The sequence below is a fragment of the Lactuca sativa genome, chromosome 3 (assembly GCF_002870075.4).
Source record: "Lactuca sativa cultivar Salinas chromosome 3, Lsat_Salinas_v11, whole genome shotgun sequence".
NCBI classification, from domain to species: Eukaryota; Viridiplantae; Streptophyta; class Magnoliopsida; order Asterales; family Asteraceae; genus Lactuca; species Lactuca sativa.
The window spans coordinates 42,051,970-42,066,642 of NC_056625.2; positions in this window are offsets into that span (position 1 = coordinate 42,051,970).

Here is a 14,673-nt window from a genome sequence, read left to right on the forward strand (position 1 = left end):
CCGAACATAAAAAAAAATCGGTTATGGTTACTTCAAATTGTAGTAATCGTTTATCAATTTCAAAATACACATATAAACAAGCCCTATGAATCATGATGAAGTTTTGTTAGTATTGATTAAGGGACTGGAGCTTAATTCTATCGGTATATAATGTGTTTTTAAGAGAGGGTCTAACTTAGGCCATGAGGTATGGTTTTGAGATGTTTATGCGTTTTTGGCTGTCACATCATAAAAAAAATATATTCCACTACATATTTACTAGTAATGGGGGTGGTGTTCACTAGTGAACAAGAGAGAGAAATAGAAAAGGAAAAGAGAGATACAGAGAAACGGGAGTAATGATTGGGTTGAAAAAATTCAATCAATAAAATTGTTCGTTATCATCCGTGAGTGGCTTCAATCCGCGTCACAACCACTATAGAGGGGGGCGGTGTTTAAGCGTAAATACCCCCCTCCACATCAGCTGTCACGCGTGAAAAACTCATCCATATCCTTTGGCCTTATGAAAGCCCAATCCTTGCTGTGCTTACAAAAAAAAAACAAAAACAAAAACAAAAAAACAAAAAAGCAAAAACAAAAACAAAAAAAATATATATATAATAATAATAATAACCTCATGTTGAAAATTCACATAAGATGTATGATAATAACTCACTACACCATGCTACTGTTTTGAGATCATTTTCAAACACCTCAAACAAAAACTATTCGAACAATGTTAGATGCATTTTTATGCATATTTTCTTGCATTCTAAACCTCTTTTCACTTTTTATTTCATGCATTTTAGAATTTTTTTTTTTTTTTTTTTTTTTTTTTTTGCATATTTGTGAAATTTCCGTTCGATGAGGTTATGTTTTGATTTATTGGTGGATTTTTATGTGTTTATCAATTTGGAGCATTGCGGACGCATATCGAAGGAATATGAAGTGATCGGGAATTATGGGAGATGGAATATGTGTAAGCATTTTTGTGAAGAGAATGACCAAGTCATCCCATTAATTCCTCGTAGTCCGGTATGGTTGGTTCATGATTGAACCTAAATGATGAGCATCCAACCATATGTAGATGTTTATGTTAAACCTATAAAGTATTATAAAAGATAAACAATACACCAATTTTGATCACATCTTTTTAATTGAACAAAATGCATACCTCTTATCACTAGAGGATCAAATTGAAAGGCTTAAAGATGAGATACCAGAAGAATAAACATCATAAGTGTTGGTGATTTTACATCACTAATATTATTTAAGTATAATAAGATTAATTTGTTGATCAATATCACCTTGATAAATATTGAACAAGTTAGGATGGTGTGGAGTACACATTTGTTTAAATTTTTCTTGGTTGAAAGTAAATTGCTATTTAGGGGCAAAGCCCCTGACCGAACGGGGTCCGGGGGCAATGCCCCTGGGAGCGGGGTACCACCCAAATACTTCTTAAACATTCTCTCTTCTGTTTTCTCTCATTTCTGAGTCTTATCCGATTAAAGATTGGGAGTATCATCCAAAAACTTTAATCTGAAAATGTTACACACTACTCTCATAATTTCCAAGCCTTTTACTATCCCAAATTTTTAACAATAAGTTTACCAACAACCCTACTGATTTTGATGAGCATAAGTTATAAAAATTTCCAAGAAATGACTATTAAAACCCTTTCAAGAGCAGTCCGATTTGCTACCCCTATGGCTATGAGCACCTCTATCCTCTACTAGTATTTAGTATTTTCTGAATTTTAGCCCACATTATATGTCAAATACATTTTATGTTACAAAATAGGCCCAAATTCTGTGAGTAGCTCCAGGCAACCCAAATCGCGTTGGGCTAAGCCATCTAGTAGTGGACTAGTCACTACTCTAATCATCTTGGTCAATGGTCATGATTCATGAAGGGATCGAGGGAAATACACGACATAAACAACATAAGTGATGACAACATTAGGCTGATTAATAAGTCGATAATCGAAATTCAATTTGAATTGATCCACTTAATCAATACCCTTTTCACGAAAAGAAAATCGTAAACTGTTTTTTATTTTAGTTTTAAATAATATTATTCCAGGCCCAAAAACAACTCAACAATTATTAGATTGCAAAACTCATATATTTTCGTCAATAATTAATTTTTTAAGTTAAAGTTAACTGCAAACATGAACGTTGTACAAGTATTCTAGTATTTTTTAAGATTTTTAAAACTAAATTGGCTTATTTAACAGCTATAACAAGGTATAGCTACTTATAAAGTTATAAGCATTAAATCTTTGTAACATATTTTAAACGAAATATGCAATAATGAATAATGTTTCATTAACTGAAATATAGTGGGCATTATTCGTGTCAGATGAATAAATTGGTAAAAAAAAATTATTTTTGCATAAATTGAAAAAAAAAAAAAAAAAACATTGAATAAATTGACAGTTATGACATTATTATATAAATGAGCATTTAACCGTATCTTGTAACAGTTCCATGTTATAATGTTTCAATTTTTTTGGTCGTTCCAATAGTGAGACATTGTTGTATATTTAGTCTAAAAACAATTTGGTTGCACAAATTTAAAACTTGTATAACTATGTATAAGAAACATTTAACCCTTATTATAAACATTGACCATAAAATTAAACGGGTGTTTGTTTTAGAACAACTTATGTTTCTTAATTAACTACTTATTGCGGAAACTAATAAATAAATATAGGGTTATGGATCTGAACTTTAGAAAGGCGATTAGCCATTAGGGGAAATAGGTTTGGTGTATAATAGAAAAACTATTTTAGATTTTCACATTTCTTGTTTGTTGATCGATTTCCTAATCCAACGAATTCCTAATTAATTATTTTCTGAACGACAACAAGATAGTTGTTACTTGTTAGTATAGTAAGAAAAACGTGAGAACTTGGTCGCTATTACAATCAATTTGTCGTTTATCTTTTTATAAGAGGAATTGTCAGGGGTGAGCAAACCCGATCAAAACCGACGAAACCGAAACTGAAAAAACTGAAACCGAAGCAAAACCGACAGTTAGGGTTTAAAATTTTTAAAAACCGAAAAGTTGGTTTCTCTGTTTTTACCCAAAAACTGACTCATCTAAACCGAAAAACCGATCCACACATGAAACCGACACACCGACCCATCAAAACCGACCCATGAATTATTGGTTAAAGACGATTATAAAGGAGACGTTGTTTCGTAAAATTAAATGAAGCGGCTAATACAAATAGGCCAATAATATTTATTTGCGGTTGGTTTGACTTTTGAGGCTTAAGGAAAATCGATGAGAAACTACTATATATCAGTTAATGAGCTACGATATATCTTTTAAAAATTGATATATGGGGCTGATACTTAGGCCTAAAATATCAACTAATAATAAATACAACTTTTAATGGCTTAAGAAAATCAACAGAGATAGGTATGATAGCTTCGAGATAAAAACAATGGTGGCCGACATATGGTTTGTGGTTTCCTTGAGCTTTTAGAAATGGATGAACGAAGCAAATTAATTGGCTTAGAAAATCGATAACAACAATTGTTTAAAAGTTTATTAGCCACAAGGAAAAAAAAAGATTATAATGTTGGCGGAGTCAACAAGAAAGAGCATTTTGGGTTTGTAACCAGAACCTATGAGTATATAGGTTGAACCTAAGATATCAGAAAACCGTTAAAATTGACTTTAGAACCTGAAAAACCGAACAGACCAAGAACTAACCGTATTAGGTTTCAACAATCAGAAACCGACCATTTTTGGGTTGGGTTCACTTTGGGTCTAAAACCGACTCATGCACAATCCTAATATTATGCTACATATGATTATAAAAATATATATTGTTACGATAGTCATCTAAAATCCATATTCTAATAAATGAATAATTTTTTTTTGTCAAGTGTCACTTTAATACAACTCATCATTAATATTATGTCATGTGTCATGTAGATATATTAGGTAACTCATTTCAAAATTCAAATTTATATTTTCTAATTATATATTAAATTTGAAGTTATAATAACTTTAAAATTTTGATATATCTTTTAATTAATAATTTATTTAAACTGATTAATAATTATAAATTTTTATTATAAAAGTTTAATTAATTTTATAACCATTCTTACGGGTTATAAACTAATATTTAAATATAACAAGTTAAAACATGTTAAAAAATCAACTTAAATAACTTTCAACGCCTTTTTTATGTAGCTAAAAGTTTACTCAAACATATTTGATCAACCGACATGAAACCTAACTAATTAAAAATAGATAAGTTAATCTGTCATGTAATAGAAAGAAAATCTAATGTGATGATTTAAGACCTCAAAAATTCTCAAAGTAAAGCCTACATGATACAAATACAATGATGTATTATTTAAATATGTATCTGGAAAAAGACAAGAACTGTTTTGGACCTTTGATGAACGTCGACCGATATAAAGTTGAATTAAGATATTAAATGTATGTTGTCATCATTAACAAATTATTTGCTAGGCATGTGACGACTGGTTTCACACTTTCACTTCTTCTTGAATGAATTTGTTTTTGTATGTCATGTGTATGTGTTATAAAATTAGAATCATGCCCTCTTTGTCGCCACCTCCCACATCTGCTACCATAAAAACATGCACCTTCATTTGTAAAACGAGGGAGACTATTGATGAACACGACTTTTTTCACAAAAGAAACGTTTATTTTGATTTTTATTTTCAAATGATATTTTTGAAATTTTGATAATAAGATTTAATCCATATAAATTGTTTACGATGTCAAATTTTTTGATAATGCAAGTATTCGAATTATTCCTTCAATTCATCTGTCAAAATTTTAAATTGCTCAACATTCAAATATCATCTCTTAATTTTCAAACTCCTATGAGTATTGAAATTTCTCAATGTTTGTTGGTTGTTTATGACATCTCGATTTTGATAAAATAGTAGCTTGGAGCTTTATCGACAATGCTAACATGAGCAGGGCCGGTCCAAATGTATATGGGGCCCAGGGCGGAAAGACAAAAAAGGGCTCCTTAAAGAAAAATATAATAAAAATTAACAAAAAAATATCTTTTATTCTTTACTATAAACACGTTCAATTAGCAATAACAAACAAGCCAAATTGTTTATGTTTTGAGCTGGTTTGAATTTGAACCAACTTTAGGCCCTAAAAATCATTTTAGTAATAATTGGTTTATATATATACAATATATAACCAATAAATTTTGGGCCCCTGGAGTCGTGGGCCCTGGACGGTCGTCCGGGTTGCCCACCGTCTGGACCGGCCCTGAACATGAGAATTGATGATCATTTCCCACATAAACCCATGGGCATATGTATAAGGTTGGAACTTGGAAGGGTATGCACTTGCATATCTTTAAAAATTAATTATCAATGTGCAATATTAACATTGTATATTTGGGTATTTTTGACAAAAATAACTGGAAACTAAAGTTTTTAGTTGTGTACATAGTATTCGTTCAAAAGTGGTTGAAAATTTTTAAAGCATATAAAATTACATAAAATGATTTATCTAAATTCATATCATTGATTTTAAAAAAGAATACAAGTCAATTTGCAAAATTATAAAATAGTTTTTGTTAAACGCTATTTGAAGTAGCTTTAGAGTTTGAAGTTTTTTGATTTAGTTAAAAGTTAGAAGCTCATACCTCCGAACAAAGTTTTTTTTTTCCGAGTTTTTTTTTACAAAAGCTAAAAGTTAGTAAAGCTATAAGCTCCCAAAAATGCATGATGAATCGTACCCCTTTAACAATTTAGTTGCATACCAAACTTTTATAAAAGCCCAATAAACAAATTACATCATTTCAATCAACCAAAATAGGCTTATAGTATATTTTTTTTCTATCGACAGAAAGGTGTTATAAACCCCCAAAATCAAGCTGTTTGAAAAAGTACATTAAACATTACAAGCTTTTACAAAAGAAAAAACACCAATCAAGTCAATTTAAAGTAAATAACTTTGTGATGGGTTTATTAGACATCTATACACATAAATTAGGCAACGGAAGCATTTATAATAAACCCTAAATGTGCATGCACCCTAAAATCTATGTTTTACTATTATGATAACGTACTTTCAAAAGTAGCATTATAAACTAAAGAAAATGATTGATTTACTACCCTCTTAACAAAATCAAACTTTTCTCTTGAACACTTGAAGAAATCGAACTCCTTGTTACTTTTGGAAAGACTAGCACCCAAAGTAGAATGCATCTAATGACTCACACCTAAAAAGGCTAAAAACCCTAGAACTTTATGAAAGAGAGGAAAGATGTTGAGAAATCCGATTTCTCAATCTAGAGGAGAGTAAAATCTGGTTTTCTAAGGCCTAGAGGGGTCTCTATATAACTATGGTATTTAGCGGATAAAGGTGATTTGAATCAATTAAATAATCAAATTTAATCCTGATTCAAATTCTTATCCTTATCATCTATCTAAAAGATTCTGGAAGCCCTCCAGAATCGTACACCATAATGGAGTTCCAGAATATTATTGTTTCTCGACTATTAAACAATTACTATTTAGCCCATGTACCTTTAAATTAGTTCTAATTAATTTTAACTAGTTTTTAATTAATTTATTAACTTGTAATAAATTAATAAACTATTTATCTCAATCTCTCAAATTAGTTCTAGATACTTTAGTTCTTTAGGGCAACCCAAAAAGGACTTTGTTATTATTCCCAAAGTTATAAAAATTAGTTATGACATTGGACACCTATTTCCAACAGTCTCCCACTTGGATAAGTCATTAACTACTATTGGTCAAATACTTTTTGAATAACCAACAAAGTGTGCATTCCACAACAACAGCTAAACTCTTATCTTATCAAAAGTCAACCCTTAGATAAGTGATCAATTACTCCTTTGCTTCCACAAGATATCATTGTGAACTGAGTCATGGATAATGAATCAAACTAACAGTTCAACTTTTAGTTTCTTGGTTTCCGATTTATAATGATCAAATCAGACTATAACTTGAAAACATCAATTCAGTATGGGCGAAGCCTAGCACTTTAATGCCATCGTTAAATCACCGAGGGGCCCATGATATCACTTTTCCCACTAAGGCGAAAAGGAACAAATAAACTTCGACTATATAGTTTGTATCTTCTCATCAAATCATGCATAGACTTACCCGTTAAGACTACCAGTTATGGATAACGTTTGAGTAAGACTATTATACAACGAACTTGTGTCCAAAGAACTCAAATGTCTCTCCATTTTAAGAATAAAATATATTATCATCTCAAAATTACTCGTGATTGAATCCATGAAGTAATCTCTTTGAGCGTGGGTTTCTCCAATACTCAAATCACTATTAAGCACTCATAAACGTTAGCAGCAATCCCCATCCAATGTCTAATTACTATAGACAATCTACTAATACTTCAAGACAATCTTTATTTAATACTTACTCCCAAGAGTATGTTCGATTGTGGAGTTTGAGTAAATTAAGACTCGGGTGGTGGGGATCTAAACATGTAAAAACAAAACACAATAATAAATTAATTGTAAATGGTATCACACTTAAACATAAATAAATCTTTATTATTTAATCACCATAACAATTACAAAATTTATTTCATTATTCTAAATGTTTCAAATTAATCAACTAACTACTAAAATTTGTGCCGTCTCTCATGCTTATGCTCCTAGCATGCATACTATGTCTTTCCTTGTCATCCCTTTTGTGAATGGATCAGCTAGATTCTCCTCTGATGGCACTCACTTCACAACTAGATCTTCATCCTTAACTCTATCTTAAATGTAGTGGAATTTCCTATTTATATAGCACCACCTTCCGTGATCCTTATGTTCTTTAGTCAGAGAGACTGCACCTTCTTTATCATAAAATATCTCCAATTTATATTTGTTTCCTGAAACAAATCCAAGGTCGCCTATGAAGTTTCCGATCCAGGTAGCTTCCTTGGATGCTTCACTTGTAGCAATATATTCATACTCACATGTAGAGTCTACAACATTCTCCTACTTGGAACTTTTCCATGTCGCCGCACTACCATTCAAAGTAAAAACCCATCCAGATTGTGACTTTGAATCACCACAATGATCTTAAAATTAAACAACTAAAAATGTAGGAGCCAAGAACTTACCTGTAAAATTTCCAAATCATCAAAATCGTATGTCATATCTTCTTTAATTATTTAGTCTGAAACGTGTAGATATTCTAGAATAAGGTTTTGTAGTTTGTGCTTCGAAACATGTCAGAATAGTGTAACGACCCGCCTTATTTAGATATTTTTCTAATTATTTTTGCCTCTAGAATAGTCTTTTCTAGAAAGATTCTAGAAGATATCTAGAAACTCCATGGAAGGCTCATGAAGAGACGTCTTTTAGAAACATTCTAGATGTCCCTTAGTTACTATTAGTTATTGCCTCTTGTATATATAGGGTTCTCTCGTTTTATTTCTCCTCACCTTGTAATTGAGGTGTGTCTCTATAGCAATAAAGAGCTTTCAAGTGTTGAGTTACTTTCTTCTTTTCCTTGTTCTTGTGTTGGTGTTTTGAGTTATGCTGACTTAGTTTAAGAACTAAGTGCCACACAGTGAGCTTGAGGAGTCAAGACCATGAAAATTGGTATCAAAGTGAATAAAGTAAAGGAAGGCATGGCGGGTGAGATGGAGAAGAATGCTACCAATGATGTTGGTGTTGTGATGAACAAAGAAAATCGAGGAATATAGGAGATTCGTCAAGGTGTAAGCAAGGAACAAGGTAAGTCTAAGGATATGTGGGGATCCTTAGATAAGAGACTTTCTAAAATGGAGACTTCAATAGAGACGTTGTGCGATCAGACTGAAGATGCACACCAACAAATGGGGGTGATGGAATCAGATTATGATGAGATTCAAGACAACATGAAAGGAGCGATCAACAAACTTGGTGGGGACTTACGCCAGAAGATGACGGGCTTACAATAGATGCTCCTTCATGAGGTGGATAAGTTACATGAACAAGTGCAAGGTGATCTCTCTATCTTGACTCAACGTGTAGAAGATATGCATGCGGATTGGGCCCTTTGCAAGCAGGTGGTAGTTGGTGGAGTAGGAGGCACCAACATTTATACTCAAAAGGTTAAAGTTCCAACACCAACAATTTTTGTGGGGAAGAGTGAAGCAAGGGTGGTGGATGACTTTCTATGGGAAATTGAGCAATACTCCGAATGAGTGAACATAGTGGATGATGATATTGTTGGATTAGTGTCTAAGTCTATAACTATTTTGGTATGTACTTGACCCGATGGTGCATGGTCCTTTTAGGTTGCCTTCACCAAATCAACTTGATAGGATGAATTATGAAGAGAAAGGATTAAATATGATTTATTAATATATTATGGGAATAATATATTAAAGGAGAAATCATATTGTTTAATTAATATTAGTCAAGAATTAATAAGAATTAAGTTTGTGACTAAAAGAGATTAATTAAACCTAAGGGACTGGAATTGTAATTATAAGATAATTGCAATTTGGGCTATGGATTGCCTTATATTAAGGAGTGGACGAATTCTATGGGGAAACCCATTAGAAATCGTCCAAGACCTTTAAGGAAAGGAGTCCATGGGTTGCTTAGGGCTTAAGCATCCAAATTAGGGTTTCCTTGTTAGATAACCCTAATAGCCTCACTATATATAGAGCCCTTATCCCCCAAAAACGTGGACAAGCTTCATTCTTTAGGGTTTCCACACGTTTTTTAGAGCCTCCTTCTCTTCTCTTCTTCATCCTCTTGCTCTTGGTGTTTGTGAACCATTAGAGGAGTGACATTTGTGACTCTAAGCTTTCTAAAGTCATTACAAGGAGGATTTGAGATTGTTATTGCTACATAACAATCAAGGTATGATCTAAACCCTAATTATATGTTATATTGATTATCATATTCTAGATCTAGGGTTTATAGTCTTGGATAACTTGCATGTACAATAGAGAAACCTAGATCCAAGCATTAGGGTTTGTATGAGCACATAGGATGTTCTTATGACTAAAACCCATCAGTGGTATCAGAGCCTTGATTGGTTTCTATTGTATTGATGCCTTGTTAATTTGTTCATGCTTGAAAAATTCGTTTTTTGTGAGCCTGCCTGATGGACTCGGTGAGTCCCATTGTGGACTCGGCGAGTAGGCCCCTACTCGGCGAGTCCATATGGGTACTCGGCGAGTTCGAGCGTCAGAAAGAGGGGATTTCGGGATTTCTTCCTGATTTACTCATGGATAATTGCCTTATCTGTTTTAGATCATTAAAATCCGATTTTAATCATATTTATGAGTATATCCATGATTAAACAAAAGATAATTACCAATTGATTAGATAATAATTTCCTTATATGATAAAGATTGGATTATTTGTATTAATTGGGTAACTTATTTTGCAAGAAATTGAAAAATTAGGTCAAATATAGATAATGATGAAATTAATTGTTTAATTTATATTATTTGTTATTTGATCCTTGTGTTATGAAAAGTTTCCGTTTTTCCCCTTTAGGTTTTATAGTTTAAATTTAAACTCAAAAGTTTAGTTTTGAAATTTAAATAGTTGAAACCCTAATGTTTTGAAAAGGTTTCAAAACTTGCCCTCAAGTTTTGGAATTTAAATTTTGATTAAAAGTTTAATTTTGATGTATATTTAAATTTTAAACCTAATGTTTTGAAAAAGTTTCAAAACTTGCCCTCAAGTTTTGGAATTTAAAAGTTGATTAAAGGTTTAATTTGGGAATGTTAAATTCTAAAACCCTAGTGATGTTTTGAAAGGTTCATATCACACCCTTATGGTTTTATTAATTAATTAAGGTGTATAATTAAAAGAGGTTTAATAAATCCATAAAAGTTTAGGTTTACAATTTAATTGAATTAAAAGTATAATTGTTAAATTTGACCTCCTAGTATTTTAAAAGTGTAAAATACACCCTATACTATATATAACATTAAAAGTCTAACATTATATATATGTATGAGTAAAAGTCAGTCTTACCGTTAGTAGGCCTCATTCACGAAGCTGGTCTATAAGGGGTGTTTAAGGAAATTGCCTATAAAATGGCGATTGAATGGGTATCCACACTTACCCACCGCACTCTTGACTAGTGGAGGGTCGTTAGCCGAACGGGTAGGATAGGACAAAACCTTCCATTATAAGTATAATGAAGTACAAAAGTAACTAAATGTTTTACAAATTCCCAATCTTAGTTACTTAGGCAAAAGTGAATTGATGCAATTCCATGAAATTACACTTTGTGCCCTTGCGAAGACGTTAGTGGAGCGTGTGTGGTTAACCGGCACACTAAATGGTTCTAAGCAAAGGTAGCAAAGGGTGACTCAATGTTTGTCATAGTTCGGTGGAGCGTGTGTGGTTTACCGGCACATCAAATAGGTGACTGTAACATGTGCGGGCACCATGTAAGTTTGCATGGTTATTCACACCCGCTTTGTGATCCTCGGCATCCCGGTCACAAACTAGAGGGGCATATCGAGATTTAAACATGCCATTGAAATGTTCAATGAATCTTAAAGGATCTAGGAGTTTTCATAGATTTAAAACTTAGATTTCTTTTTCGTTTTTCATGGTGGAAATTAGTGAATCGTCATTCACTTACCTTCAAATATTCTGCACTAGATTACGACATTCCTTTTCTAGGTTGTAGCGTATTGTGTTGGGTCCTAGCCTTAGTATCTCATTTGGGTGATTTACTAAGGACTCAATCAATCAACTAACTTGAATTCATTTTCTCCCGTTTTGTAGATGTCAAAGTTCGACAACTATGGTCTTCCCAAATCCCGTGGAACAAGCTTTCCACATGAATATGATATTCCACGATTCGATCGAGGAACCAGAGATCATGCTTCACTTCCTCCACCTCCTCCAATTATTCTCCCTAACCCACAAGTTTGAAGGCTTGAAAGGTTCAAACTCACTCAAGCCCTTTTGGCAAGTAAACATAAAGAAGGAAAGTCGGTGTGTGCACACGTCCTAGGGATGAAGTCACACATTGATAAGTTAAGAATGTTGGGATCCGTTGTCTGTGAGGAGATGGCTGTTGACTGGGTTCTTCAGTCGCTTCCTAACTCGTATAGTGAGTTCGTAAGAGAGTACTATATGATGAACCACGACGTGACCCTTATAGATCTCACTTATATGCTTATTGTTGCTGAATCAGCAATGGTTTGGCGCAATGGAAAAGCAAAGTTGATTGGTGAATCTGCCTTCCAGACCTCTATGGATATAGGCAATGGCAACGAAAGACATGCCATGATCGAAGAGTTTGATCATAAGAGAAAGGCAATATCTGAAATAGTTCCATGTGCTGTTCCAAAAGAGTCGATTTGCTTTTATTGCCAAGAGAAGGGGCATTGGAGACGAAGCTATCCTATTTACCTAAGAGATCTAAGAGATGGGAAAGTCAAAATGTATGGCTCTACTTTAGGTAAAATCCATTGACTAACTCTTTTAAGCTCCTATTCTAGATTCTTAATACATAATGTGATAAGATTACAATTGATGTTTTGTAGGATCGAAGAAAAGAGGGGGAGCTTAAGGGAAGAAGTGAGCAGAATCTAACCATGAAGACATGGATTTCGATCGCATTACTTGAAGATTAGATTCCCGAGCTACTACTTAGAGTTAGAATTAGATTGCTAAGAAATGTGTATTAGCATAGTTTTTCAATGAATTGCATTGTAAGGACAATTTTTTCCGCAATAAAATAAATTTTGATTTTTATATTTATTTATCCTTGCAATGGCGTATATGAAAAATTGATTTTTGAATGTTTCTATTATTAGCAATAATGGATTTGGTTCTTAATTATATTATTTGTGAAAATGTCGAGAATTTACCAAATAGGGAGAGTTTCTCATCGCCCAAGTTTCAATTGGACAGAAACTTGGAATCATGCAACTTGGTTGCATGATGAATGAGAAATTTCATATTTGGAAATTAGACTAATTCATTGACAAAGTGTCAAGTGAAGGACTAGGAGATCGAGTACACAAAGTTGCGTGTTGATCAAGTCCACAATAAGAGTAACAAAGATATCGTCATGATTTACAAAAGGTTTAGTAAATATGATTATACTTATAAGATTAAGTGTAATTCCGAGATGATTGAAAAAGTTTAAATCAATAGCAGAACGAATAAGAAGAATCAAGTAGGCAGAAAGATAAAAGTTTCTCCATTCTAAGAAGAAGGGAGAGTACCTTTTATGCTTTATGATAAGTCTTAATGATTAAGAACCATATCTCAATTGATCATCTAAGTGAGTCTTAGTACAATTGCATGTCTAAGAAGAGGAATCAAGAATTGAAGAAATGGTTAAATCAAGAAGTCGATCATACTTCGTTCCAAAACAAGTCTTAGAGTTAAGATTGTGATATTGAGTGATAAGTATTAAGATGGTTTATAACATTCATCAAATGAGGAAAGTTGTGATGCCTTGGACAAGACAAAGACCAACTAGGACCTATTTATGAAGTGTTTTGATAAAAACTACACTAACTCTTGAATATTTGTTTGTCAAGAAATGTTTATTGACAAGAGAATCTTATATGTCAAGGAGACAGTGGGAGTCTTAATGGTCTTGAAAGGTTTCAAGAACAAATCAAAATAAACCTTATCGATCATCACTAGCACACGAGTTGAGGTTTACAACCTATCGTATTTTGTTTCTGTGCCATTCCAATTGAGTTAATTATGCATGTGAGTTCTATGAGTTCTCATTTGAACGCATAAAAGGCAGGCACCTTGATCAATGGAAAGTACATTGATAGGAAAGGGTGAGCTGCTTAACTACTTGGAAGACATGTTGGGCAGCTGTGTTACCATAAGGCAAGAAGTCAAGATTAAGAAAGCTCGGTCCATACGAATTTGAATTTGTCTTAAACTTTGGTTTTGACAAAATTCACATGGATAGGAACACATACACCATTAAAATCTAAGTGTCATAAGATTCCATCCTTCATGAAAATGACTGTGGGGAAATGCTTTCACTAAGAAAGATTTTAAAAAGATAGTGATTGTGAAAATTTGTATTCTCGAATTCGATTATGGTTACGGTATTCCTTTCCATGATTCGGAGATTTGGCAATTAGTCTAAATTGTTTAGACACACATATGAACTATCTATGGCAAAGGTGTATAAGTTTAAGAAGCCTTGATAAAAGATTATCAAAGCATTAGGTATTAGAAGTATGGACTTAAGAGATTCAATAGGTATTGTTTTTCTGAAAGTTAAGTTGTTTGTGAATACATGTCAAAGCTAGTGGGAGCATAAGTGTTATGTTTATAATAATCATCATGATAGTGGGAGCATAAATGTTATGATTGTATGATTATTATGGAAAGTATTGCAAGTTAGCAATATTAATTATAGAAAATAATAGTTATACTTTGCAAAGTTGCAAGAGTTGAATAGTTGTTTTGCTATAATTAAGGGAGAGAATATTATGCTTTATTTCAAATCTAAAGGCTTAGGTTGTGGAATGTTAATAATTTAGTCAACGAAACATAGTGTGTTCTCAAATTTCGATTATGATTACGGCATTCCTCTTCATAGTTCGAATTTTGAGAACGTAGCACATAAAATATTATGGCAGAAGATTGATAAAGTATTAAATCTTTATGTAAGACTTTATGCATCGTGTCCCATATGCTTCGAGTTTAGGATCGATTGC